The following is an 11,021-nucleotide window of genomic DNA, read 5'->3' on the forward strand; positions in this document are numbered from 1 at the left end:
GCCTCAGCCTTCCGAGTAGCTGGGATTACAGGCACGCACCCCCATGCCCAGCTAATTTTGTATTTTAAGTACAGATAGGATTTCTCCATGTTGACCAGGATGGTCTCGAACTCTCGACCTCAGGTGATCCACCTGCCTTGGCCTCCCAAAGTGCTGGGATTACAAGCGTGAGAGGACTTAGCTTCTTAACTGACTTGTTCTCTTTGAGGCCTTGACAATTTTAGGAGAAATTTTAGAAATGAATGGAGCTCCTCATCAGAGAAATACAAAGCACTACCTCAACACAAACCTCCTGGGTGATAACCCCTTAGGTAGAACCAAGGGTGTTGATGGAAATCCTAAGTTAAATCTTTAGGAAGACCCACAGTGCCTGCATTGACTGTAAAAGTAACATCTCTTGTCCCTAGACATTCAAAGATGCATGGCTTTTCTCTTTGCAGAGAGCAAATACGGGGTAGGGGATTGGGGGGATGCTGGGGAAAATGGAACCTCATCTATCTTTTAATCTTAATTTCCTGCCTTTCACACTTACCCTTTGGAGACCAGAATCTCTGGACAAGTTTACACTCTCAGTAGGCTGACCTTATGACTTTCAATGCGAAGGTGAATTTTGCAAAGGTAGAAGGTTAAATCTGAAATAGCATTGTGGGTAATGCAGTGGTTTATATAGAGCCTTAAAATTCCTTAATAATGAAGGCTGCATCTAGGAAAATCTGTCACATAATATGCGTGGTTTATCTTGCCCCTTCCCCACCTTACCCCTCTGGCTTTTTTTTTTTTTTTTTTTTTTTTTTTTTTGCTATGCACAGAACCTTTCTCCTCCAAGCCCTGACAGTGCTCCACTTTGGAAACCAATTCTCGTACATATCAGTGCTCGCTTAAATCAATGTATTACCTACCCCAAAGGCAGGCTTGTTTTAAAACAATTACAAATGTCAGATATATGATGCCTGTGAAGCGTCTAAGCTGGTGAGAGAAGTTTAAGAAATTGGGGAATGCTCGCATGGGTGTGGGCATTATAAACAACTCCACATGGACAGTTTTACTTAAAAATGAGGACAGCCCCATTAAGTATTCCTATGCAACTAGCAGAAAGTTTCAAACATCAGAGAATTTCCCAGCCATGCAATGGCTGTTTGGGAAGCAATTTGCCAGATGTCTATGAGAGTTAACACACTCTAGGTCCCTATGCAATCAGGCCCCTAGTTAACAGCTTCACGGCCATTAAAAATTCACAATTAGTTGTCTAGTGCAATATCTGTTATCCAGAAATGGTCCCTATGTGACGTTAGAAAGGAGAACAATAAGCACCCTGGCACATAGTGATAATATATTCAAAAATCTTATCTTCAGTTTTAAGACTTCCAAGTAGATGAAATGGTTCCCCATCATCAAGTTGCCATTGATCTTTTTTTTTTTTTTTTTTTTTTTTTTTACTGCAATTACTGGTCAGAATTTTTTTCATTAGAAACAAGTCAGAAATCACTGAGCAAATAAGTAAACACTAAGAATGCCGTGGTTCTTTAGAACTTTAAAAAAAGCAAATTAGGCTTCTGGAACATCTCTGAGCCTGCTCTGCACCATCTCCTTCCAAGAAGCAAAATAAATAAAAGCAAAATATTCACTGTCTGGAAAAGAGATTACTAGTGAGACATATGACAAGGATCAGTGTTGGAAGGGACTGCATATTTTAATTATGTATACAAATGGCTTGGTAGTGAGAGCAAGATTTGCAGATTACATTAAACAGTGAGGGAGGTATGGCACAGTAAATAATAAGGTGCCCAAATGCCAAGCAGCAGCTGAGGATTTACATTGTGTGCTATATGTGAGCTCAGAAGATGGAAAATGCAGATAAGTGTAAACAAATGTCAAATAATATGCCCAGTGGCCAAAAAATATAGAAAATGAATTTGAGATCAGGGAAGCCATGCTGCAGCATAATGATCAGGACAGGAAGGAAACACAGGCTTGTCACACCCAAGACGAGCTTCTAGGAAACCCAGAAATATTTCTGAGAAGATTAGGATGGAAGAGAAAACCCACTGCAACTTGTACACAAACACCCACTTGATACCTTCCCAGCACAAAGGCACTGGCTTCTTCGTGTCATTCATCTGTGAGCTGTGGATAACCTGCTAGCTGGTATCAAAGCAATAGTGAGGTGTAGAGGCTGGCTTTAGTTAGTGCTAGCTCTGCCACTGGCCAGCTGGTCAACCCTCATCAAGTCTCTTTATATCCCTGAGCCTCAGTAATGTTCCTCATACCTATTTAAGGACCTTTTAGCCAACTTTTATGACAAATTGTCACAGGTTAGCTTTGTCAGGGCTGAAACCCCTCTTTGTTGAGGTGGTCCAAGCATCTGCCAGGGCCTGGGCATTTTGAGGACTTGGCACACATTTCAACTTAGCAACCTTTTCTACATGAATGCTTGAATCCTTTGGGACACATGAACTTTCATAATTTAGTTCGTTCCGTGTTAAAATTTAGTTTGTCTTTTCATTTTGAAATAAAAATCTAGACGTAAAGGAAAAACCTAAAGAATTCAAGAGGAAAAAAATTGATCTTAACTGCCTGGATTTTTTTGGCAAAGTATCTCAGAGTTCAGAATCATTTAAAAGCCACGTATTTGAAATTCCTGCTCGGAGGGCAAAGTGCACTGGTGTTACAGTTTCCAAGTATTTTCACATTTATTATTTTCATCTTCAACAACAATCCTTTAAGAATGATGATGAACATACCGCCCATTTTATAGAAGAGAAAAAGATCAAGACTCAGAAAAATTAAGTGACTTACATGAGGTCAAATGGTCATGTTCTTTAATTATGCAAATATTTCAGATAAAATAGATAAAAATGAGGAGTCTCTAACACAGCTTAAATAGATTTTATTCTTTATATGACACAAATTAATTCCTTAGAGTAGTTGCTATGGACCAATGAACCAGTCATATACCCTCCATGTGGATCCTGGCTTCCTCACATTTAATATGTTGGATGACTTTTGGTAAATTACTTAAGTTTTCTAATGTTTAGTTGCCAGTTCTGTAAAACAGCAATAATAATTTCTACTTCATAGCATTATTGTAAACATAAAAGGAAATCACACATTTAAAGTAATCAGCAAGTACTAAGTACTCAAATTCAGCTAGTAAGAACAAGATCTTCTAAGATGGGCTACAAAAAGCCTGAATTATACATTATAACACTTGTAAAACGGGCTCAAAAGCAGTATCTGAGGAATTGTAAAAAGGCAATGTTGACAGAACAAAGCAGGATATACAACTCAACATTCAACATTAATTTGTTTATAAAAAATAAAAATATTTGATAAAATGATTGCAAAGACACTTCAAAGTATTTGCAGCATTCACTTTTTTGTGTGATGAAATTATTAATATATTGATGAATACTGACACTATTTCACTGGCCTTGCCAGAAACGAGCCTTTTGGTGAATCATCTTGTTTACTTAACCAATGAAAATTCTGTACAACAGGGAATGAGCTAATCTAGCCTGAGCATTGCTAAAGGACGTGTGCTGAATTAGTGAATTCCGCAAAGAGCTTTGCACTACAAGAATACTGTCCTACTCAAGTGGGTTCTTCATTAGCTTGTAGCCTATTAGTACTTCTGTCATGTTCAGACATACAAAAACAAGAAATCAGAACCTGAGATCTAAAACATAGCTTTAACAGCACCTCATAGGACTCCCACAATGTATGCTTGAAAAAAATACAAGCCCAGAGAAGTTATGTGACAGGCCAAAGTCAAGCATCTGGCTATAAGCACAGCCTGATTAAGAGTCTAAGTCTTGCCATTTACAGACCCCTGATTTCCCCTCGACATTCTGATGTCAAAGTGGAAGTATGATGATGTATCTGGCCAAAACTGCCTTAACCGTATGTTAACGAGAGAAAGAATATAGGTTTCAGCGTAAGTATCAAAAACAAGGTAGTGAAATTCAGAATAATTTCAACACATCATCAAGGTTGCTTTTCTTTGCTGTTCAAATGGAAACAAAATACAGTACCAAAAAAACAAAACAAAAAAATCAAAAAGCAATATCTCTTATAATGCAGTTTTTACACAGATAATAGTTTTGTTCTTATCTTTGAAGGTCACAAATATTCATAGTGCTATTCAGTCACCAGTAAAAGGTAATGCAAAGAAGACAAATATTGTTTCATGTAACAATTACATTTTACTGAAAGGCAAAGTAATATGACTTGCATAATCTCAGAATTTTTTTAATTACAAAGGAAAAGACCCCACATCCCCTTTTCATGAACTCTTCAAATAATAAAAGATAGGCTCACAAGCCAAAGGCGGCAGAATAATTAAGATTCATGACTATAAAGAGCTAAGAAGGAAGCTGGGCTTTCACAGTGAGAACTAATAATGTAATCATGAAAAAATAGGAACAGTGCCCTGGGAGAGAGAGGGGGACTGAGACCTAAGAGTAACGCTATCTTCCTGTGGGTTTCATGTGCAGAGCCTACATGCCACTACAGATTGTCATGCTGCTGAGAGGAAAGGTGCACTTTGCATTTAAAGAGTAACCCCAGTTCTGAAATTTGAGCGGCAGTTAAGAATAACTTCTAGGAAGGTTACTTTGGCATCTTGCTTGTCTTCCCAAAAAGAACCTGCCTTTTCCGTTTCCAAATTCTCTACCCAAGGCTGCTCTTTAGTCTTAGAAATCTACATATTGAGAGTTGCATCAATTGCATTCAAAGTGAGTAAGTCTTTCTTTCCTACCTTGATAGCAAGCCACATTCATGTAGTTGATGTGGTCACCCAGTAATTCACCTCTTCAAAGCACATGAAAATTCTTAAGGAATAAAAGACATAACTTGGAAGATGATGAGGAATAGTAACTGCAAAGTATACAAGTTGTATGACTTGGCAGCATAAATAAAAATTGAGAGAAACAGGCCTAAGAATGTATTTTACACATAAAAAATCTGTAATTGCCTTTTGTGCAAGATTATTAAAGGCAAAAAAAAAAGACCATTTACAAAGCAATTAGGTGTTATCCTGGGGAAAATGTAATGTTAAAAAGAAGATTACAGTCAATCGTTCAAAGCCTTTTCTTTTGCCCTGTAGGGTCCTATGCTTTAAATGTGCAATTGAGGAGTTGACCTACTAGGGATATCTGATGAGGTTCTACAAGCCAAGCTGCTGATGGCAGAGGATAGCTTCATTACAGTGTGATAACAGCCTAATTCTGCTGCTTATTACAGACCTGAAGTGCCCCCAAATATAATTGGATATTTTTCCCCATCTGAATTCCAACATCATTGCTAGTCACTGACAAGTGACAAATAGAGGACATACTCAGCATTGCACAGAAATTCCAAGGACACGACACTGAATTAAGGAAAATGGATTCTAAATATGAACAGTCAGGGAAGGTAAAGAGAGATGAACAGCAGAGACTTTTTCCCTCACATTAACCTTGCAATCACCTCGTTTTCCTTAGTGCACTCTTACTCAGCTGAAGCCTCTCATTCTATAGTTTTCTCACATTTGAGCCACTAAATAAAAATCAGGGGCTAATGATTCAGAATACTTACTAATATGGTTCACCTGGAACCTTTCAACTAGGAACTCTAGTCATGAATTCCACCTCCCAAAAAGGACATTGCGCTTGGTATTCTTATTCCCAGGAGTATGTGTTGGAATTTTACATTGAACTATTCATTTTAGATTATGATTGCAAAGATCAGTGTGTAAAGGGGACTCTAATAGATTTGTCAGCACAGGCTATGCTACAAGTAATAACGAAGAGCTTTTTAGAACACTGATGAAGGTCAAATATCAGACTGCTTGGATTTGAATACTACCTAGCTTTGCGAGCTAGGTGACCTTTAGCAACTTCCCAGCTTCTTTTTTGGATGGAGTCTCGCTCTGTAACCTAGTATCTCAATCTCAGCTCACGGCAACCTCCACCTCCTGGGCTGAAGCAATTCTCCTGCCCCAGCCTTCCGAGGAGCTCGGATTACAGGTGCCCACCACCATGCCTGACTAATTTTTGTATTTTTAGTACAAACGGGGTTTCACCATGTTGGCCAGGCTGGTCTCGAACTCCTGACCCCAGGTGATCCGCCCGCCTCGGCCTCCCAAAGTACTGGGATTACAGGCGTGTGCCCCCGCACCCAGCCCTTCCTGGCTTCTTAAAACTCCAGTGTTTTCATCTCTAAAATGGGCATAATAACAGTACATGTTAGCAATGATTCAGTGAGATAATCTCTTAACAGCTTAGCACTGTACAAAACACATTGTCACCAAATGTTAGCTTATGTTAGGAAAGTGTTAAAGAGAAAATGAACAGAGAACTAAGGTCTGTTTTTCTTAAGGGATATCCTTTAAAAAAATGACAAAATTGTAATACATTTAAGCCTCTCGAGTAGAGATTCTCAAACTCTAGCATTCATGAGAATCACCTGGAGAGCTTGTTGAATTTTTACCCACCCCCACATCCTGGCAGTGTCTGATTCAATAGGTATGGGGTAGAGGGCTGAGAATTTGCATTTCTAACAAGCTCCTAGGTGATGTGGATGCTGCTGGCCAGAAGACTACATACTGAGAGCTGCTGCTATAGCAAAAGGAGAGCGAGCTGATTAATTGGGCACTCACCACGTGTCAGCCACTATGTACCCATGGCATTTACTTCAGTGAAAAGCACTCATCTTTCTATCCAGATATAAAAGCCACATTTCTAAGCCAGTCATGAATATTGCCATTCAGTTCTAAAAGGTTGACAAGTACTAAGACATTCTCCTGGGCAAAAAAAATATATTTGCATTTACACACATATGATTGGAATCAATTCTGGTCACACTACTTAATAAACAGATTTTTGTATCTATTAATATGCTCTGGTCGGTGAATAATGTACTCTGCCCTACCCTCCAAGATTTATATGCCAAAGGATTTGTCATACCAAAATAAAAAGAACACAGGGGAATGAAGTGATGGGTCAGAAAATTAAGTTCATAATAAAAGTGTCATTTTTTGAGATTCCTTATTCTGGCATTAATCCAAATTTCAGTATCAGTAACTACCATTAGTTATAAGTAAATTTTTAATAAGAATTGTATAATATATTCTAATTACTCTTTTTGCTATCATTATCAGTATTTTAAAAATACAATATGCATAATAAAATAACACCACAAAATAAACTGAAAATGTGTTTAAAATTCTCCATGAGCACTTGGGGGAGTGGAATTTTTTTTTAAAACTAGTTTAAAACGGAAATAAGAAAAAGGACTATTTTAAACCCTTGAAACTTCACATTCAAGATAAATAATAAGGACATTTCTATCTACTTCTCCCTTTTACTTAAAATATTATTCAGGGCATAATTTTTAAAGCCACTCAAATCAATAAATGCTACATAAAAGCCTGGTATAGGAACAGGGCAACCTCATCAATGCCAGCTTCATAGTACAATAACATTCTATCTTATTGAATGTTAAGGTGTAAAATACAAATTAAACATGGCAATATAAGGAGTAATTCCACTTTTGTCTTCTTAGAATGCATTTCTTGACTATAGTCAATTTGACCTTCATAGCCAGGACCAAGTGAAGCAAGTTTTAAAATAAGTGGATAATGGAAAATAAGCCTTTATTTGGTGAATTTTAATATATTCTGCTTACAAATCACTAGTAAATAACTTTTAGAGCAAAGCTTCTTACAAAATGCTTTAGTCTTATTATCATTCAAATAATCAACTGCATATTCCTACTAGTTATTGGTACCTATGCCTATTAGATTTCTCCATTTTTCTTTCATCTTTATCTTGGACCTTGATCTTCTTGAATCTTAGCCAAGAACATGCTCAAAGAACTCTAAACTCAAAGAAAATTCAACGTGTGATTTAAGAGGAAAGCCTTTCATTTTCATTTTGTTTCATTGTAAACAAATTCCTTTGACTATTTGAGATTTTTTTCTAACAGAAATAAATGAAATGTGGAGAAAAGTATTTTGGTGGTAGTTTGAGCATTTTCCTTTAACCAAAGCAAAAAGCAGAGTTTGTTTTGCTTTTGAAAATAGACATCTATAGATAATTCTTCTATAGTGTAAAGCAAAGTCTAATTTTCATGAAATTCTATTTGTTAGTCAATTTATCCCATTCAGCCCTTTGGACATAGGTATTTTCTAGAAGCTAAGATTGAGACATAAGGAATAGAATGTGATTAATGAAGATTTGCTCAAGAAGGAATTCCAGACACATCCAATGACTGTTCAACAGTGGTGGAAGTCACACTCCTTATAGAAATAGCTCTTTACCATGCGGTTTAATACCAGATGCTACATACGAGTTAACTTTGGGAAGATGCACTAATTTCAAGCCCCTTTTGCCTAAGTAACTATCATTAATTGAGCTCCTTCTATCTGCTAGCCATTGTACTGGAGACACAAGAAAAAAAGACATTGCTCATCCCATCTCCCCTTTCTGACTGACACACACACACACACACACACACACACATTCACACACCCTCTTTCTCTCTCTCTCTCAGCCTCCTATACAGAGGGTTTGCAATCCCCCGGGAGAGAAAAGCTACATACACTGTCCTTTTCCTTTAGTTTCCATCATCTGCTTTTGTACTGGAATTCTGCTTGTGCGCTCTAGCCACACTGGAACTCTTTTAGGTCTTTGAAGGCATCACACTACTTCCTATCCCAAAGCCTGAGCATACTCTTCCCTCTCACTTGGGAAACACTGTCTGCCTTTACCATGGTACACACTGTTCATTCTTCAGGTGTCACATTAAACACTGCTTTCTCAGCAAAGCCATCTCTAATCCCCTATAAGATGTCCTCAAAGCTCTGAGATACTTGCCTTGTAGCATGCATCACAGTCTGTAACCATGTATTTGTGGAAATTTCTGGTGCACATCCATCTTCTCTACTTGTCAACAGCAACATCAAATGGGCTTGCTTATCACGTGCCATGCTAAGTGTTTGGGATACAATAATGAAGACAGAGTTTCTATTCCATGCAACTATATGCTAATGTTAGATGTAATCATCTAATAAAGATTGTAATAAATATTAAGAGACAAATAAGCAAGATTTTATCATTGTAATGTTAAAGGAATGCTTTAAATAACGGGAAGCTGATGCATCAGGAATGAGATGGTGCCAACAAAAAATGTGCACCAGGCACAGGAAGAGCCAGTGCAAAAGGCTGGGAAGAGCCGCTTCTGGTGAAAAGCGTCAGAGGAGGATAAAAGAGCTGGAACTTAGCAAGCAATGGTGAGAGAACTATGAAAGAGGGATGAGAAGGCAAAGTAGGCAATAGACCTTATAGATCTCCACAGTCGAGGAAAGAATTTAATTCTAAACCAACGGAAAGAGTGAGATTTTGGTACAACCTAGTAAGCAGTAACACAAGAACAAGTAGTTCTGCTTAAAGAAAGAAAGAATGGTAAAGTACAAAGAGCATCAGAAGTGATATATTGAGCCATACCTTAAAGGAAACTTCCCAAAAGAAAAAGGAAAGTTTATTAAGTCTATACACTTGGTCTTTGCAACAGATTTCACAGAAAATTGTATTGAGAAGCGAATGCCCTTTGAAACAAACTCTTAGTGCCCCCATAAAATAATATCAAAGGCTGCTATGAGCAAAAATAAATATTAGGTTGGTGCAAAAGCAATTGTGTCAACCTATACAAAGTGTCAGCCCAAGTCAAAAGTTTGTTCACTTGTCTAGATCAAGGAATGGCCAGGAAAATGTTTAGGATATTGCTGGGCTACACACACAGCTGCAGAAAGTCAGACCAAGAATGCAGTCGCAAGCTTGGGAATTCTTGGGGCAGGAAAAGGAGATGAACTATGCAAGACACCGGATGCCTGCTTCTAGAGTCCTCTGCTGAAGGAATATCAAAGTTTACACTTTCCGTTCACTGCAGATAAGTGAGATGTTCCAATAATCATCAGGCAAAACCTACAATTGTTCTCAGGTTATGTGACTATATATAAAAAGCCACCCAACTAATGGAACACAAACAAAAAGCTACTATTTTCTGACCCACCCTACACTGTACCAAAGTAATCTGTTTCGGACAGGTCATTCCTTGCAGGTAAGATCAATATTCACACACACTGTCCAAAAGCAAATCAGGCCAGTAAACTGTAAATTCTGTGAGAGCAGGGACCATGTGGATTTGCTCATTAACTTGGCATAATGTTTAGCTCATAGTAGAGGATCAATTAACATTTGAATGAAATAATACACACCTGATAAAAATAACACTATCACAAATAAGCATAAATGATACATGGCATGGTAGTTGAGGAGGAGAAATATTACTTCCCACCAGGGTGCTCAGGAAAACTAACCACAGTAAAAGAGATTTGAGCTAGATATTGTAGGATCAAAATTATGATAAAAATGACTATGAAGATGAAGATGAGGATGCAAATAACAGTTAACTATATAGAGCTAACCATCTACTAGGCACCATCCTAAGCATTTTGATACATTCATTCATTAATCTCTAGTAAGTCTGTGAAATAAAGCCTATTATCATTCTAATTTTTCAGATAAAAAACAGATTAGATGTGCTTTTGATTAACAGAAAAGTACAAGGAGAGCACAATAAGAACAAGAGATCAATAAACTCAGTAAATTCTAAATTAAAATGCAAATTACCCCACCCTTCATTGTCCACAGATACCCTCACAACAGCCACAGAGGCAGGGTAAATAAATGATGCCCTCCCAAAGAACATTAGTAGAATCTATTTATTGAATGTGCTGAATTCAAATGGCTTTTTTTCCCATCCCAGCCTTCAAACATGAGGTTTTTGGAGACACCTTGACAGCTCCTATAGTTCACTTAAATGGATAATTTCTTTCTAAATCAAACAACCCAATTTCAATGCAGTTCTTAGCTCTTCTATTGGATGGGATGAGCAATGAGGTAAAGCGTGAAAGGAGAAAGAAGAGAATAATATTCATAGGACAAAGAAATAGAGCAGAGAAACCACTCTAAGTCCAGCGG

The sequence above is a fragment of the Gorilla gorilla genome, chromosome 5, assembly GCF_029281585.2.
Source record: "Gorilla gorilla gorilla isolate KB3781 chromosome 5, NHGRI_mGorGor1-v2.1_pri, whole genome shotgun sequence".
NCBI lineage: Eukaryota > Metazoa > Chordata > Mammalia > Primates > Hominidae > Gorilla > Gorilla gorilla.